Genomic DNA, 18735 nt, shown 5'->3' on the forward strand with positions numbered 1-18735 from the left:
AGGGTTAGAAATATTTTCAACATCTTTTTTGGTAGTCAGCTGCATTCTGATAAATGCTACAACCTATCCATCATTGAGTGTTTTGTTTGCTATTGCTGCCTGTAGGATGATATATTCTTGAGCTGTTGACCTCTAGCTGTGTTATCTGCTTTGGCCAATGAAATGAGATCTCAAGTCACCTGTGCCACCTAGGAGGAAAAGCTTTAAGGACCATTTTATGGCTTCACCACTTTCACGGTTCCTTCTGCCATGAAAACAGTAATGTCTCAGAGGCCAGGTGCTCTACAGCGTGGGTCTCACCATGAAGATGTGGAGCATAGCCCACAGCCAACCCTCCATGGACGTGTTGTTGAAAGCCATTGAAATGATGGGGTCATTTGTTACTGCAACACAGCCCACTGGCATGACATCCTCATCATTCTGTTGTGCCTGTTTATAGTTCTCAGGTTCTAGAATGGAATCATTGGAAGATTCTAAACCTGGACTTGTGTGATGATGAGAATAAGAAAGGGCATTGAGGCAGTTGCATTTACAGCACTGGATATTCTTATCTGCAGAGACTGGTTGTTCTAGAAATCCTTCTGCTTCTTTAATGCTCCTCACTTCAGCCCTTTGAGAGATTTTAAGCTGAATCACAAGCAACTTGGCCATCCTTATGCCAGGTCATCTAATTTCTACAACATGGTTTGTGTGTTTAATGATAAAATAACAGCTCCATGAAGGCAGAGGCTTGTTCTTGATGGTGTATCTCAAGTGCCTGGCACACAGTAGATGACCACCAAATACGTGGTCGATGAATGTGCTGTGTCATTTATTTTCAATGAGTTTTCCCTTTGATTTGATTTTAGTGAAGTGTATACTCAGGATAATCACATTCGTTTTTCTGCCTCTAATAGAAAATCTAACACTGGATAGTAGGTTGAATATATATTTGTTTATTTATTTAGAGGTGGAGTCTCACACTCTGTCGTCCAAGCTGGAGTGCACTGGCGTGATCTCTATTCACTATAACCTCCACCTTCCGGGCTCAAGTGATTCTCTTGCATCAGCCTTCCTAGTAGCTGAGACTACAGGCACCCACCACCATGCCTGGTTAATTTTTGTACTTTTAGTAGAGATGGGGGTTTCACCATGTTGGCCAGGCTGGTCTCGAACTCCTGACCTCAAGCGATCCGCCCACCTCGGCCTCCTAAAGTGCTGGGATTATAGGTTTGAGCCACCACACCCAATCAAATATTTATTTCTCTAAATAAATTGACACCACAAGTTAAATCGCCAAGGGGCATAGCCTCAGTTTATTATAACCAAAGTGTCATCAATTACTTGAAATATTGTCTTTGCATCATTTTAGGGAGAAAAAACATTAAAACTTGTTGTTTAACAGAAAAAGTTGATTGTGTACTAGTACTTTCCTAAAATTCGAGATTCTGCTTGACTTTTGAATTGGGTCAGAAAGGAAGCATATACCACCATATTGTACTCATGGCCTCTCTGAGCCATGACACTGATTTGAGCGGGAGGGGCTGCTATATTTCCATAGACTTAGCCCATTCACTCATTTCCTCTACTTTGTCATCATTAGGTTGGATTTAAGTAGCATTACTGTAAAATTTCCCACTGAGAAATTTCAACATGAAGTGGTTTTCTGATCTCTTTAAAATAAAATGGTTAAAAATAGACCTTGTGGGAACAGTTTTCCACTTCAAGAACAAAATCCTGCAAAAATGTTTTAATGCAGATTTGGGACCTAATTATTTTTTCTCACCTCAGCTTGGCTGTAGTTGTGCTACAGTGGAGACAACAAGTCTCAGTGTTACAGAATCTGGCCAACAAGTGCTCTCCGCTCCCTGTGAAGGTTTCCTATTGGGTTGGCCACTGCTTACTTCCCTTCTCCTCCCTGGAGCTTTTCTCCAACTATGAAGAGCCCACATCTGGTTCCTCATTAATTTGGCGACCTTCTCTTATGAGGCTAGGGAAGGCCTGACCATTTCAGTTGCACCGCCTCCGGGTTTCGCAAACATTAAAGTCTGGGCTGAGTAAAGGTGAACTGACTAAAAGGACAGCAGCGTGCAAAAGATACTCTGTCATTAACATCCACAGTCTTCAAGGTACTCAGTCATTAGGGCTGGTTTAATCACGCCTCTGTGACATGAGCAGAGCCTCGGTGAGCTTTGAGGCACATCCAGGGGTTCTCTATTAGAAAAGTGGGTTCCTGGCTGGCCATATCTTTTTTTATTTTAATGTCATCCTTTTTCCCACAGCCTGGGAGCTGAAATGTCTACGAATGCTTAGTTGTGACATTCCTTTACAATTTTGTTGTTGTTTACTGTTGTAATTCTAATACCTTGGAAAAATGCCTCCGACTTAATATGTGCTCCATAAATATTTGTGGAAGAATGAATGGTAAACAAATAAATCTCCAGTCACTAGTGACTAGCAATTGTTTAATTTTGTGTCAGTCTTCAGTACTTTCCTGCCTGATAGGTACCTTATCGGGAAAAAAGATTCAGAGAGAAAACACAAAATGGTAAGATCTTTTACAAATAGATGCTATGCCATGCCCCACATCTCCCATTTATTATTATTATTATTGTTGTTATTTATTTTATCCCATGTCCTTAATTCTAGCAGGTAGAAAATTCTTTTTTAAAAATAGCAAATAGCCCAAATTCTATTTTATCGACAAGGAATGGAATGCATTTCTTAAAATTCCCATTGGACCACATATGTGGAACATTTTTAAAAAGCAGTTTTACAAGCATCCATCCTTACTCTCTGGGTCTTCAGTCTAGTATGTTTTAAAATAAATTTGGGTGTTTCTGAAATATATTGCTCTGTGTTTCTGCCTTTTCTGTTGCAAAGTTCTCAAATATGGTGTGTTCTTTTGCGTTCTGTCTTTTGACACAAGTACTCCTTGTTCGTCTAAGTCCTGTCATTTAAAATTCATTTCAAGTGTCATTTCCTCTGGATACATTCCTCGTGAGTTAGATGCTTCTCTGTCCCAGTATACCCTGATACACTCCGAATACACTTCCACATAGAGTATTTATCAGCCTTTATTGTTGCTGTTTGATTAATGGTTAGACTATTAGACTCTCAGTGACCCTAGGCCAAGACCTAAATATTATTTGTCTCTACATAGTGGGCATCTCTTATAGTTTCTGGCACCAATAGGTGCTCAGAATATTTGTTGCATGAATTCATTTGTGTTCTTTAGTTTCTAAAGAAAGCTTCAGTTCAGCTTTCAGTCTTCAGCATTTCTCTTTTCACTAGCCAGTTGCCCCCTTTCCTGCCTGGAAGGTTTGAATGTAGAACTTGGTTCTACCCACTGCAGTAAGCACCCACAGTCACTGCCCACTGCTTGCATGGGGAGAAGGGCCAGATGGGCATCTGCTGATCTGGAAACCCGAAATCTTGGGTCCCGATCTGTGTTTTTTCAGCTTTTCTTTATATTCTTCTCTTTCCTTTTTTTCTCCTTCCCTCAACTCCTCTCCCCCAAAGATGGTACTTGGCAACTGATAATTTTTGCTTACTTGGAAACTTGAATATCATGGAAATCTAGCAAATAAAAATTGACCCTGAAAAGTCTCTAGAATACATTGGGAGGATTGCCTAAAACAGTGTTGCATGTGGAATTAGCAGTTGGGGTTCTGAAATTACACCTGTTATTTTAGAAACAAGAGGCTACAAGGGGCAAATGCTAAGGCTTCTTTGCCATCCCCTACTTTATTTATTTATTTATTTATTTATTTATTTAGAGACGTAGTCTCACTCTGTCACCCAGGCTGTAGTGCAGTGGTGCGATCTCAGCTCACTGCAACCTCCACCTCCCAGGTTCAAGCAATTCTCCTGCCTCGGCCTCCCGAGTAACTGGGATTACAAGGGCACGCTATCATGCCTGGCTAATTTTTTTTTTTTTTTTGATATTTTTAGTAGAGATGGGGTTTCACCATGTTGGCCAGGCTGGTCTCGTACTCCTGACCTCAGGTGGTCTGCCCTCCTCAGCCCCTCAAAGTGCTGGGATTACAGGCGTGAGCCAGTGCTCCCAGCGCCATCGCCTACCTTGAAATGATCATCTTAGGCAGTTGATTTCCAGCCTTCATGTCAACTCACAGAGAAGAGTACCAGTATTTCTATTGCCACTGTTTTTTAACGTCTCATTCGTAGAAAACCTGACCAACATAACAATACTTTGCTCCTTCAAGCTGCAGTTTAAAATCTTTTATTTTTGCACCTTATATATGTAGAAAGGGGACTATCTAGCTAACACGACTGTCAAAACCGCTAATGGACAGTTAGGAAGAAGGAATTCAGGAAATGAAACAGCGCTGAAAACTGGGCAGTGTTTAAGATGCAGTCACCTGTATCTGTGCTTTGACACTAAAGAAGATGGAAAAGGAATATATTTACTAGTTTCTTCTATTGTTGGTATTGGAATCCATTTGGATGAAAGACTTTCTGAAGCTCATATTGTCAGTAGTATTCTGCCTAGATTTTTATGGGCAATGAGTAACAGAGTAGATCAACTGAGGGGACTATATGATAGCTCATCTATCAAATTACCCGGGATAAATGAGGAAAAGGAGGAAGGATTGTTCTTTTTTTTTTTTTTCAGGCGGAGTTGCACTCTGTTGCCCAGGCTGGAGTGCAGTGGCGCAATCTCATCTCACTGCAACCTCCACCTGCCAGGTTCAAGCGATTCTTCTGCCTCAGCCTCCCAAGTAGCTGGGATTACAGGCATGTGCTAACACACCCAGCTAATTTTTGTATTTTTAGTAGAGACTGGGTTTCACCATATTGGCCAGGCTGATCTCGAACTCCTGACCTCAGGTGATCTGCCCGCCTCAGCCTCCCCGAAGTGCTGGGGTTATAGCACTTAATAACCAGGTCCAGCCAGGATTGTTCCAATTTAAAAATTGTTCCTTTTTAAAAAATATAATGGAAAAAACACTAAAGATCTAAATTATCATGCAAACTTGACAATATATATTCATAATTATGCATTATGACATAATCTACCAAAGCCTTTTTGTACCCCGCTGTTCATTTCTATGTTAAAAAGAAATGACTATTTAAAATTAGGAATTTCTCATTGTTAGAATGAATTGGACTGGCTCATTATACTCAAATTTACTCACCAGCTGCTTTGCACCTAAACTAATGCTGAGGCTAACAAGAGTGAAAAGGATTAAAGGATGTTAGTCAAAGGAGATACCTAAGAAATTCTCCGGGGCCACTTTGTAGCATATTTACCACATTACTTGTCTTTTCCAATGGACGAAGATAGCCATAGTATGTTATGTTTGGGTGGCATTTCAAACAAACAAACAAACCAGAAATACCAAATAAATCGTCGGTGAGTGTTGATAAACTCGTTTTTTATATGAATGTTGAAAATCACCCCAATCCTATTGGGATGCATATCTTTAGATGCCACTTCCAATGCTCTCCTTAAAAGTGAGACTGGACGCGGTGACTCATGCCTGTAATCCCAACACTTTGGGAGTCCAAGGTGGGCAGATCACATAAGGCCAGGATTTCAAGACCAGCCTGGCCAACCTGGCGAAACGCTGTCTCTACTAAACATACAAAAATTAGCCAGGCGTGGTGGTGGGTGCCTGTAATCCTAGCTACTCAGGAGGCTGAGGCACAAGAGTCACTTCAACCCGGGAGGCAGAGGTTGTAGTGAACTGAGATCACATTACTGCACTCCGGCCTGGTTGACAAAGCGATACCCTGTCTCAAAAAAAAAAAAAAAAAAAAAAAGGGTGAGAGGACAACGTTGGTCTTAACCATACTTGCGCATTTTCTCCATTTTCTTAACCCTTCTCAACTTCATGGGAAATTGTAGTTTTGTGGTCAGAAAGAAGTTTGCATGTATAGATTACCCTTTTAGGCAACTATTATGAATTGACCAATCCAAGTTTTAACTGTAAGAACTCAGTCTATTTGGGCTGCTAGTGAACAATAGAAATTTATTTCTCACAGTTGTGGAGACTGGGAGTCCGAGATCAGGGTGCTAACATGGTCAGCTTCTGGTGAGGGCCCTCTTTCAGGTTGCAAACTGTGGGCTTGTCATCGTATTTTCATGTGGCTGAGATGGTGAGAAATTGTTCTGCAGTTTCTTTTATAAAAAAGATTTCCACCCTCTTGACCTAATCACTTCCCAAAAGCTCCACATCATCATCCCATCACTCTTTGGGTTAGAATTTCAACATATGAAATTTGTGGGAGGCACACATTCAGACCATAGCAAATACTAACACACTTTCTCTTCAACTTCTCCCTAACCCTTGAAGAAAATTAGAATCTATTTGTCATGTAAAATCCCATCTTGGCTTCCTCAGCCCTAAACTGAACATGCATTTCTTTCTTTCTTTCTTTCTTTTCTTTTCTTTTCTTTTCTTTTCTTTTCTTTTCTTTTCTTTTTTTTCTTCTCTGCTTCGGTATTTGATTTATATGTGTTTGGAGATCTTTGAAATGATTGAATATAGAAAAATTCACATTATAGACATAAGATACCAAAACGCATTGTATAATATTGCCATTTCTTTCTTTTCCATTTTGTGAATAATAAAAATAATAATTTGTCTTTTGAATAAAAGATAAACAACAAAATCAGCTTTGCTTTAATGCTGCACAATTAGCAGCTATCCAAACATGTTATCAGAAACATATTAAAATCCACATTCCGTATTTTTAGGTAACAGCACACTGTGCATTGAGATACTCTTCATTTTGTAAATTAGGTAATCCCCCTAACATTTGATAGTGTTATTCTCAGTTCTTATCTGTAGCTATACAGTCATTGAGCTGGATAAAGTGTTGCAATGTAGCAATTAAGAACATCCTTTTTTTTTTTTTAATCCACAAGTTCAGTAAATTACAACTTGATTGTCTGAGTAAACAATGTTACCTGCTGTGGCCGCTTTCTTAAAGAACAGAGTTCTGCATGCAAATTAATAATAGCAGTTAGTAATTCCCAGTATGATAGAGCATACTCTTCCCATAATTTAAACTTCCCTTCATCCACCCTAGGAAAACAGACTAAGTGAAATACATATCATCCTCTTATTTTTTCTTTCCCTCCCTCCCTTTCTTCCTTTTCCTTCTTTTCTTTCTTTCTTTTGAAACAGGGTCTCACTCTGTTGCCCAGGCTGCAGTGTAGTGGTGTGATACAGCTCACTGCAGCCTCTATCTACTGAGTCCAGGAGATCCTTCCACCCCAACCTCCCAAGTAGCTGGGACTACAGGTACATGCCACCCCATGCAGCTAATTATTATTATTTTTTATTTGTAGCAGAGACAAGGTCTCGCTATATTGCCTAGGCTGGTCTCAAACTTCTGGACTCCAGTGATCCTCTTGCCTCAGCCTCCCACAGTGTTAGGATTACAGCCATGAGCCACTGAGCTGGCTTATTTTTTCTCGAATTCCTCGGCCATAGGCAACTGTGCCCACCCCAGCCCTACCCTAGGGGAGACTGTGGAAGCAGTTTTAGAAGACAAGACTCAGAGTGCCTGATGACCCCTCCGTCTCACCAATGCCTTTAGCGGTACCTTACCAAAGCACACACAACCTAACCTGACAATGGTAACTCATTTTCTCATTAGCGGATAGAAGTGCTTGTGGACCAGAGCCCACCTAGCTGTTCTTGCATTGGGGTAACTTGTGGTGTTTCAGTGAGGTCCCACTCTTGTGTACTGTATATGGTTCAGTGTCACATAATTTAACACCCAAGAAAATCTGCCTTGCATATATTAGAATATATTTGCAAATTAATTGGTTAATTAGATTTTAGATATCTCTAGGGGACTGAGCTGAAACAGATGTGTGCAAAAACCCCTCAGGGGTGAGGATAAAGGCTTCTTACAGGCTTTCTGAAGGAAGAGTTCTATCATTTGATCCTATTGTTGGTGCCAGAGTATTCCAATATATGCATTTATGTCGAAAGCAATAGAACTGCATTTTTGCCTTGAAGTTGTTTTAGGAACGTCCTCAGAAGGTTCCATACTCTCAAAATAATTGTACTGTAAAATAATCAAAGCACTATTAGGGTGGATTTTTTTCTTGATTATATCAGAAAACCATATGAGAATACAGCTAAAACCAAAGAGGAGCAGATTAGGGAATGCTTTTAAATACTTGTGTAAGATGCAGGCAATGCATATGAAAATTCTATACAACAGCCAAAGCTTGTGCTCAGGACTTGGAGTTAGAGATGAGCCCTGTTTACATTTGTTTCCCAGTTACAACAGCTAGAGATTTGCTCTTTTAATCTTTTTTCTCTCTATTGCTTTACCCTTCTGCAGAATGGAAACTCAGTTGGTATTCCCCTGAATGTTGTTTATAATACTAAGATGATTTTTTAAATTGGATCATTAAAATATTTATTTTTTTATTCATTCAATCTTTTTTGTGTGTGTGTGTGTGACAAAGCATTTATGGTATACCCACTGAGGCCTAATGTGGATACAGGACACCAAGTAGAGTGGTACTGTCCCTGCTTTCAATAGGCTCTCAATCCCTTTATGCTTTGTGGAATGGTAAAGTTCATCTGTATTTTCTAACACTTGGAGTAGGAAGAGGCCTCCTACTCTGGAGCAAGTTGCATGACAGTAAAATAAATGTGGATGGAGCTAAGAACTGATTATGGATGAACCATGTGTCCACAGTTCACTCTAGGGTAAATAGTACAGACTGATGGATCACTTGCTAGAATTTGGAAACAAATGGTGCACCCAAGATAAACATCAGACCCTAAGATCAACATCAGACCCCTCCTTGCTCCTTCTACTTAATGCCCATTGATACACTGATTTTTAGCTCTCAGAGGATCACCTTGGTATCTCCTGTGCCTAGGAAAGTCCCTAGCAAATAACACACTGGCAGCAAATGTTGAATGTCAGCAGATGCTCAGCGGTAACAATTCTCAGATGTTTGAGTAAGAGAGACCTACACCTTGGCAATCACAGAGCAAAGTTACTGGTGGGAGATGTGTTTTAATGCCACTGAACATCCAATTTTACCATGAGATTTGAGAGATATGTCATTATCACATTTAATTCCTTCAGTTTTAGTTTTGTTTATGTGTTAAGAGAAATGAGCCATTGCGGAAATAATTGCTGAATAGTTTGATCATCTTTCGATGAAGTTTTTTAATTTTCCTAATTTTTTTTTTAAAGTAAGGAGCAAAGCCTTAAAAGCACAGGAACAACATTTTCATTTGAAATCAGTAGTGCTTCAAGGTTGGGGGACATTGTTTCTTGCAACAGGGGTAGCAACATCACCTCATTGTTTTCTTCCTTTGTCTCTCATAGTAAAATGAGTATTTTTCTGAATCTTACAAAGTAATTCATGATCCAAAGGACTATTAGATTTGATTTTTTGGAACTACATTATTAAAAGTACTACTCACCTGACATTACCTTATTTCAGAGAGATATATATGTGTGAGTGTGTGTGTGTGTGTAAATATAAATATGAGGGAAAATGAATGTTTATGGCTAAAGAATTTGAGCTCCATCCTTCCTTTTCAAATAGAATCTATTAAAATTTAGCTTAGTTCAATAGGATTATTTAAAAATCAGGAATAGCATTTATATGCTAGTGGTTATTGTGTTTGACATTAAGATGTAGATAGTATAAAGTGATATGTTATACTGAGAATGGGCTTTGTTCCTGCTACATCATCCTTCAGTAAAAGCTAGTATTGCCAGAAAAAGAAGGAAATTTACTAAGTGTGTTTTATTTGAATTTCCAGGCATAGTTTAGGACAAGGAGGTGGATACTTTGGAGGATTTAAAAAACTTCTGGTAATTGACTTCATCATGCGCTCGAGACCAGAACATTCCTCTGCATCCTGGAGTCAGAGAGTTGACCTGTCTGCCAGCCCCTTAGCCACCTCTGAGTTGGAGCTGAGCTTACAGTTTGTCCTTCCAATCCTCCGCGCCAAAGAAACACATCACTATTTATGGGCAAGATCAAGCTTCACCACCTATTGGAATTTCTGTTCCAGTGTTAGAGATTGGCACATTGGTTTTCTTTCATTAAATTCTTCCTCATTGTGAATATGGAGGCAGGCTTGGGCAGGCTCATTGGGGTTGACAGAGCAAACTGGAGGACGTGGGTCTGGAGAGAAGCCTCATCTGCTAAAGCGGGGCAGACACTGGGTGGGGGCCTGTGGGTGCTGGCGGGAAGTCCAGCCCGCCAGGCAGAACACACGCAGCACGGAACATAGAGTTGTGCAAAAAGTGAGATTTTTGGCAAGCACTTGGCTCTGGGGAGGTCCTGGAGGCCCCAGGCCAGGTGAGTGGAGGAAGTCCAGGAGGCAACCTGTTGAGGACTGGCTACTCCATGTCAGCATTAATGTGGCCTGGCAGTGGGTATCAGGCCCTGCTCTCTGGGCTGGAATTTTGGCAGGACTTCAACTTTTGTTCCGTAACGTGTTTTCATCGTAACATACCCCTTGGTAGTGAGGATGTGTGGAAGAATATATATAGCCTCTTCCTACCTCTACTGCAGATACTGCCGGCGCTGACTTGTCTCATGCCTCTAATCCCAGCATTTTGGGAGGCCGAGGTGAGAGGATTGCTTGAGCCCAGGACCTCAAGACCATCCTGGGCAGCATAGTGGGACCTCGTCTGTACAAAAAATTAAAAAGTAGCCAGGCATGGTGGCATGTACTGCAGTCCCAGCTACTCAGGAGGCTGAGGTAGGAGGATTTCTTGAGCCTGGTAGGTTGAGGCTGTGGTAAGCTATGATTGTGCCACTGCACTCTGGCTTGGGTGACAGAATGAGACCTTGTCTCAAAAAAAAAAAAAAAATTAAAATTGAAAAAAGAAGCTGACCAGCCATATTGGCTTCAATGATTGCCACACCATCCCTGAAAAACTGTGGCCTGGGAAATATGATGATGTGCTTGGGGCTTATACTTAGATCACATGCTGCCCCCTAGGAGTGGTGATCAGTCCCACCTAAGCCAAATGAACTGAGTGGCTCCCCATAGGGGAATGGGTGAGAGAAAGGAGGATAGCAATGACCTAAGGTAGGAAGCCACAGGGATGCCACATACAGAGGGTTGCAGCTGAAATCGCCTTAGCCTCTCTTGATGAGGTTGTTTACCCCGGTGTAGGGGTTTACTTGGAGAAAAGAATGAATGAACATGCTGGTGGCTGGTGGTGATCCCTGGAGCCAAGTTCCTGAGCCTGGACTATAAAGTAAGGACTTGGTGTCTGGAACAAGGGAAACTCCAGCTGTAAGAAGCTGAGACAAATAATTAAAGGCACTTATGGCATTAGTCATGTGCTGAAGCCCTCAATATTGAGCCCAAGTTTCTCATGGCTTCTCTATTAGAAGTAAGCGGGTTTCTAGAACCGGGGGTTGAATTAAACTTACGGATGAGGCGGTCATGCAATCTCATATGATGAAACACATAAATGGTGGTGTTCATACACATTGACCATTACCAGATTGGTTGGTTGATAGGTATGCTTATGTTCAGAAAAACAGCCTCCGAACTGCAAAAGAGCTTTTTAAGGAATAAAGGCAAGGAACGGAGAGGGTGGAGACAAAAAGGTATTGAGAAGTGGGTAGATCTGAAGGAGTCACAGTCTCTTTGAAAATTGGTAGGAGGTTATCAAGGCTTTCATCTCCAAGTTTCCAATCCAGCCAGGTTGTTGATGACTAAAAATCATTTTCTGTAACCATTTGCTGTTTGGTGGAGTGTTTGGAATGAGCTAGTTAATCCCAGTCCAATTCATAATGGGCTGGTAGCCAGTTCACATAAACCACCTTGAAAATCCACACTAATTGGTTTGTCTCCATGGAAGAGCCAAAAATGGAATTGCCCATGGATGGACGTTTTCTTCTACCCACCCCGTTCTTTCATCTCTCCTCTCCCCACTCCTACCACTACCTCTAGCAGGAGTGATTTTGCATTTAAATAGCATCCTTTTCCCACTCATTTTCCTGCGCTATAAATTTCCTCAAGCTTTTTTTTTTTTTTTCCTAAGATGGAGTCTCGCTCTGTTGCCCAGGCTGGAGTGCAGTGGTGCAATCTCGGCTCACTGCAACCTCTGCCTCCCGGGCTCAAGCAATTCTCTTGCCTCACCTCCTGAGTAGCTGGGACTACAGGCACGCACAACCATGTCCGGCTAATTTTTGTATTTTTAGTAGAGACGAGGTTTCACTATGTTGGCCAGGCTGGTCTTGAACTCCTGAACTCGTGATCCACCCACCTCGGCCTCCCAAAGTGCTGGGATTACAGGTGTGAGCCTCTGCACGCAACCTCCTCAAGCTTTCTTTTTAAAAGAAGGAGTGGCTTAGAGGCAAGGAAAGTAAACTGAATGTCCTTGAGACATTTTCAGAGTCACCGATGTTTTTAGAGTTGGTCTTATGGCCAAGAGTAGCAAGAAAGAAAGGTATCTGTGAACAGAACAAAATGCACTTCATTTTTTTTGGTGTTGTTGTTGGAAGGCCAGGGAAGCAAATTCCTAGACAAAGATTCATACAACCTGAAAATAATTTCAGACAGATCTACTGACACACAAAAACTTCTAACAGCTCCCAGAATCATCACCAAGAATGGCTAATGATGCACTACTGGGAGCTACCAACAATGGATAAAATTTTAGGTTTCTGTAACTTTGATAGCTGGTTCCTGCATAAATCATTACACTTTACACCTGTACAGTCAGTTCTTTGCCATCCCCCACTGTCCCTGAGCTTGGTTAATTCTCTGGGCATTTCTAAGGGCAAGTGGGATTGATAGCGTTTGCTCCATTTTATAAACAACCTGTTCAGTTGACTGGCTGGGCAGCCAGTAGCTCATTACAGCACGTTTGGGTTGTGGAGCTGGTTAGAGTCCTGGCTGTGTTCTTCACCAGCTGTGGCACCTTGGTCAGCTGCTTAACTTCTCTGTGCCTCAGTTTTTATCAGTTATCTCTGAGATGAAGTCTCTGCTTAATTGAAAATTATATTTTGGATTAAAAATATTTTTAATATTTTTTAGATTTTAATAATTTAACTTTTTGTTTGTTTGTTTGAGACTGAGTCTCACTCTGTTGCCCAGGCTGGAGTGCAGTGCCGCAGTCTCAGCTCACTGCAACCTCCACCTCCCGGGTTCAAGCGATTCTCCTGCCTCAGCCTCCCAAGTAGCTGGGACCACAGGCACGCACCACCATGCCCGGCTAATTTTTGTAGTTTTAGTGGAGATGGGGTTTCACCATGTTGGCCAGGCTGGTCTCAAACTCCTGACCTCAAGTGATCTACCCACCTTGACCTCCCAAAGTACTGAGATTACAGGTGTGAGCCACCACTCTTGGCCTAACTTCTTGTATGTTGAGAATTTACGTAAGAAAGACAAGCCTCCATGAAATGATAAGCTCTAATATCCTCTTCCTTTATTAATGTGATATTGCTCACCCCCTTCTCCCTTCAACTGATGGTAAATTAAAGCAATATAACTCAGTGTAAATATTTGTCAACCCTAGATGCATTTCTAGACGTTCAGTGGGTGAAGACACCTGTTTATTTACACGATTTATACGATTAGCACCGTCATCTTCAGACAGGATGAATATTGTAACACAAGCAGTTATGCTACGAGTCTTGACAATCAGAAATAAATAATCTTATCTATAACTACATTTGTCTGTAGAATGAGGAAGATAGGGAACAATATGTGTGAAATTCTCCAGCCCCTGCAGGTTACAAGAAGGATGAAGGAAATAAAGCTCTCAGTAAGTATAAGATAAAAGGAAGTCATTTCTAAGTAAGCCCACTGAATGTTTTTCTCGCTCTAGAATCACAAAGTCTAGATACCACTGAATGGAAGATGATCTCATAGGCTCCTCTTTACCACTGGTTAAAAGTAAGGGAGACCAACCTGGGCAACATAGTGATACCTCATCTCTTCAAAAAACTAGCCAGGTTTGGTGGTGCACACCTGTAGTCCCAGCTACTCTGGAGGCTGAGGTGCGAGGATTGCTTGAGCCTAAGAGATGAAGGCTGCAGTGAGCCATAATTACACCACTGCATGCCAGCCTGAGCAACAAAGCAAGACCCTGTCTCAGAAAAGTAAAGGAGGTTTTGTTTGGGTCTTCTGGCCTCTGTGAAAAGTCTAGTAAATGGGAAGTGAAATTTACAGAGGAGTCAAGCAAAATCAGTAAGTGTTTGTATGGGGTCAGTCAGCTCATCTCAAACACTCCTGGCTCTGAGATGTTCATTTGGGCTTCTGTCATGGTAATTAATTTTTGATGCAGATAAATGAATACTAGTGTTATGAACTCTATTTTTTTTAAAAAAACAGCTTCTACTTTTTTGAACAATCTGTGTATCTTTGGAGAAGAAGAAGAAAGTAGAGATTATCTAGACCAAGCTTGTCCATCCCACAGCCCTTGTGCCACATGCAGCCCAGGACAATTTTGAATGTGGCCCAACACAAATTCACAACTTTCCTGAAGCATTATGAGATTTTTTTTTTTTTTTTTTTTTTTTTTTTGAGGCAGAGTGTTGCTCTGTTGCCCCGGCTGGAGTGCAGTGGCGCAATCTCGACTCAGTGCAAACTCCACCTCCTGGGTTCACGCCAATCAGCTGCCTCAGCCTCCCGAGTAGCTGGGACTACAGGCGTCCGCCACCACGCCTGGCTAATTTTTTTGTATTTTTAGTAGAGATGGGATTTCACCATGTTAGCCAGGATGGTCTTGATCTCCTGACCTTGTGATCTGCCCGCCTAGGCCTCCCAAAGTGCTGGGATTACAGGTGTGAGCCACTGGGGCCGGCAATTTTTTTTTTTTAAAGATCATCAGCTATCGTTAGTGTTAGTGTATTTTATGTGTGGCCCAAGACAATCCTCCTTCTTCCATTCTGGCCGAGGGAAGCCAAAAGATTGGATACCCTGGTCTAGACTGTCCCAATAAAAGGCATGCAAAACTTAGTGACAGTGCTGTGTGTGTAAATCACTGGATAAGGTCAAGGATACTTTTAATTTAGGGAGAAAGAAAAGTGTGTAAACTTGTTCCTTAGTCTGGGAAAGAATTAAGTCTTTTTAAAAATTTTTCCAATTTTTGTGTTTTTGTTGTTGATTTGCAATACGCGCTTTAAAAATTTTTCTTAACATCTTTTTGCTGGTACCTATTTCTCAGCATTGCTCCTCTCCCTTTTGAGAGGAGAAGTAGGTATAGAATTGTCTTGCTAATATGTCAGTGCAGGAAAATTCCATACAACCTGTTGCCTATGGAAGAGGTTGGAATGAATTGCAGCAGGTGATGGGTTAACTGGTAGCAGAAACCTTTTCTGCAACATGTAAACAACTTCATCCTTTTGAAAATTGGGTCCAGGTAGTAAAAGCTGGCAGTGATTTATGCTGACTGGGCTTAGGGCTCCTCATATGCATATATAAAATACCGCTGGGCTCTGCGGGGCTTCTTAAAGAACTACGTTAGCTCTGCCCCTTCCACCTTCTTCCTCAGCCTGCGTTACTGACATATCTGAAGTGCCCGTGAGAGGAAGGAGCCGGATGTGGAGCCATCTGGAGCCGGGCAGGGTAAGCACAGGGCAAGCATCTGCTGGAAACTTTGCAGAGATATCTAGTGCGCTGATTTACTGTCCTTTGGGGAGTCCATGTACAGAACCCAGACTCATGAGGAAACTGGCGTCTGGCAAAGGTGGGGGTACACAATTGTGCTTGATTATCAGGACATATGATAAGTCTGTCTAGTCGTGTACTCTGTGCCAAATTGTAGATTTCTTATTTGGCCCACATCGGCCATCTGCCAGCAAAACCAAAGCAATACAAAAGTGTCACAACAACAAACAACCAAAATGCAAAAAAAAAAAAGCCCTAGACTTAACATAGTGATATCAAAATATACAGAGTCACTTTGAAATAAAACAGTGCTTCTGAGAATATAGAAGTTAAGAGCATGCACTTCGGAGTCAGACCACTACGGTTCCAATCTGGGCTCTAGTGCATAGTAGCTGTGTGTCTGGGGGCAAGTCACTTATCCTCTCTGTGTACTTGTTTTCTGCTCTGTAAAAAGAGGATGATACTAATAGGACTTGCCTTTTAGAGTTATTGTGAGAAATAAGTGAAGGTTGTATATGTAAAAAGTTTAAAATAGCATCTGGAAAAATAAGCACCATATAATTTTGTGTTTGTGTTTTCTGTGGAGTACATGAGTATGCATCAAAGCTAACAACGCCCACTGCCCTGTCAGTCAAATACCTTTGACCATATCACTTCCCTTCCTTCCTCTGCCAACACCTCCACCACTCCCACCTGGACTGGCTTAGTTTCCATTGTTCCTTGAGTGTGTCCAGAATGTTGCAGCTTGGGGCCCTGCATACACGCTTTCCATTTCCCGAATTATTCTTCCCACAGCCCCTTCTAGGGAGCTGGCTTCTCTTCTGTCCTCAGCCCTCAGTTTCAATGTCACTTCTTCAGAGAGGGCATTTCTGAGCACCCCATCTTCACTGAGATGCCACCGTCCACCCATAAGCATTCTCACGCCCACCTGTTTAGTTCCGTGTCACGATTTGTAGCCACAGATGACTTGCATTTGCAAGCCACAGTCTCCACGGACCACATCCCATTTCTGTCTGATTCCCCACTGTAGATCTAACATCCAATTCCAGCAGTGCCTGGATGGAGTGAGCACTCAGTAAACATTGGTCTACAGTAAGAATGAGTGACTCACTGACTACTGAAGGAGGTGCTTTTATAGAGTGGATTCAATATATTTCTCCCTTCTGAGTTGGTCAACCCTGATCCCTCCTAATCCCACCAGTCTCCACCCCTTTTATTTACATTGTCATAAGAATGAAAGAGAAGCTAAGGAAATAATCAAATACCTCTTTTAGAGATGAGGTGCAGCCTCACCTTCCGCATTTGGGTATCTCTTTAACTCTTTGGTAGGGGGCTATAGAGGAGGAAGCAGGGCCTATTCTTTCCCAACTGGCTGGTTCAGTGAGGACGTTTGCCATGTGGATGTGCCCCATCTACTGGTTGAATTGCATGGTTGCATTCTTAATGATCATAATGCCCTGTGCAATTAACACTGTCCATTCAGACTGGTGAATAGCAGCTGAGACTGTGCTAGAGTTTGTATCATACTTTATTAGCCTGCTGGCAACAAAATTAACCATAAAGTGTGATTTGTTTACAGAGCGCATGATTGAACATCTCTAGTGTCTAAATTTTCATCAGTATTGTGCAAATTCTGTTGTGTGGGTTTTGAAAGTTTGAGGCTGTAAAGTTTCACACTAATGTCCGCGGCTTGAAATTTATAGTTTAACATCAGTTTTCACCATTTGGTTTGTCTGCTGTGTACATTATGTTCACCAGATTCGCATCATTTAGAGATTACCTTCTCTGCAAGATGTCTCAGAGATATGAGCACCACAACCATTTTTTGGTCTTCTCTTAAGGATCTGGGTTTTTAAGACAAAAACTTCAAGGCCGGGTGCAGTGGCTCCCATCTCTAATCCCAGCACTTTGGGAGGCTGAGGTGGGTGGATCACTTAAGGTCAGGAGTTCGAGGACAACCTGGCCAGCATGGTGAAACCCTGTCTCTACTAAAAAGTACAAAAAGTAGCTGGGTGTGGTGGCATGTATCTGTAATCCCAGCTACTCAGGAGGCTGGGGCACAAGAACAACCTAAACCTGGGAGGCAGAGGTTGCAGTGAGCCAAGATCGTACCACTGCCCTCCAGCCTGGGTGACAGAGCAAGACTCTGTCTCAAAAAAAAAAAGAAAAAAAGAAAAAAAAGAAACTTTAGGGAGCAGATGGCATTTCCATGCTCTCCTTTCATACATACCCCCTAAAATCGGGACTTAAATTGCCTATAAGGCTCAGTAAGTAAATTGGAGAAGATAGACTTTATCAGCTTACTTAAAGAAACATAATTATTTTAAAATGATAAACTGGTTCCTGTGTTGATAAATGTTTTATATCTTAGCTTCTATGTCTGAATGCCCTGTGTAAATTATGAATTAGCTAGTAAACGTACTTCACAAAGGATGCTCAGTGGGGCCTGTCAGCGAAGAGCTAAGTGGGTAGCATTTCTGACATTCTGCTGCATTTTAGCTGTTGTTGCATTGGGGATGTAGATGTCTGTGGTCTCATTGTTAGGGCTGAAAGGTATGTTTCCATGAGGACTCAGCAGAGTAATAGTTCCAGTGGGTAGATGAAGGCCAGATGATTTGGAAAGAAGCTCAAAGTGTCCTGTGTCAAGTTTGGATAATTTTATAGCCCACATAAAACATTTCATATTGAAGTCAAATTGTTAGTCCCTATTTGGACTAATGACAGCTGCTTATTTGGACTAAGAAAGCTGCTTCCAGCATCTGAGATGAGTTGTATCTGACCTTTAGCCTCTTTACCTGTAGACCAGGGGTTACTAACTCAGATGCCTACAGGGGCCAGGTAAGTGATGTAATAAATGAATCAAGCCAGCTCAGCTTCTGCTAATTTGCCATAAGGGAGTCCAGCAGGTCCAGTGCTACCAGATCTTCCCATTTTTCATGAGATGCCTGAAATCTGGATTTTGGCATGAAATCTCATGATTTGAAAATGTTGCCAATTGAGTTAAGAAAAATGTTTAGATTTAGTAGGGACTAAACCAAATATATCTGCCACAAGGATACTGCTTGTGATTCTCCGATTTGTAGCTGCAGATAGTCCCTGGCAAAGATTATCTATGTAATAGATAATCTTTCCTTTACAAAGGACATAC

General features: G+C 41.6%; 1 protein-coding gene across 1 annotated transcript in view; it reads left to right on the top strand.

Annotated features, from left to right (window-relative positions):
• The first annotated feature begins 513 nt into the window (after window positions 1-513).
• Window positions 514-18735, top strand: part of LOC105529083 (exostosin-1) — an 80227-nt gene continuing 62005 nt past the window's right edge. The window contains exon 1 of the mRNA XM_011966132.1: window positions 514-662. The gene's annotated coding sequence lies outside the window, so the exon portion shown is untranslated. The remainder of the gene's footprint in view (window positions 663-18735) is intronic.

The sequence above is a fragment of the Mandrillus leucophaeus genome, unplaced genomic scaffold (genome assembly GCF_000951045.1).
Source record: "Mandrillus leucophaeus isolate KB7577 unplaced genomic scaffold, Mleu.le_1.0 Scaffold749, whole genome shotgun sequence".
Taxonomy (NCBI): domain Eukaryota; kingdom Metazoa; phylum Chordata; class Mammalia; order Primates; family Cercopithecidae; genus Mandrillus; species Mandrillus leucophaeus.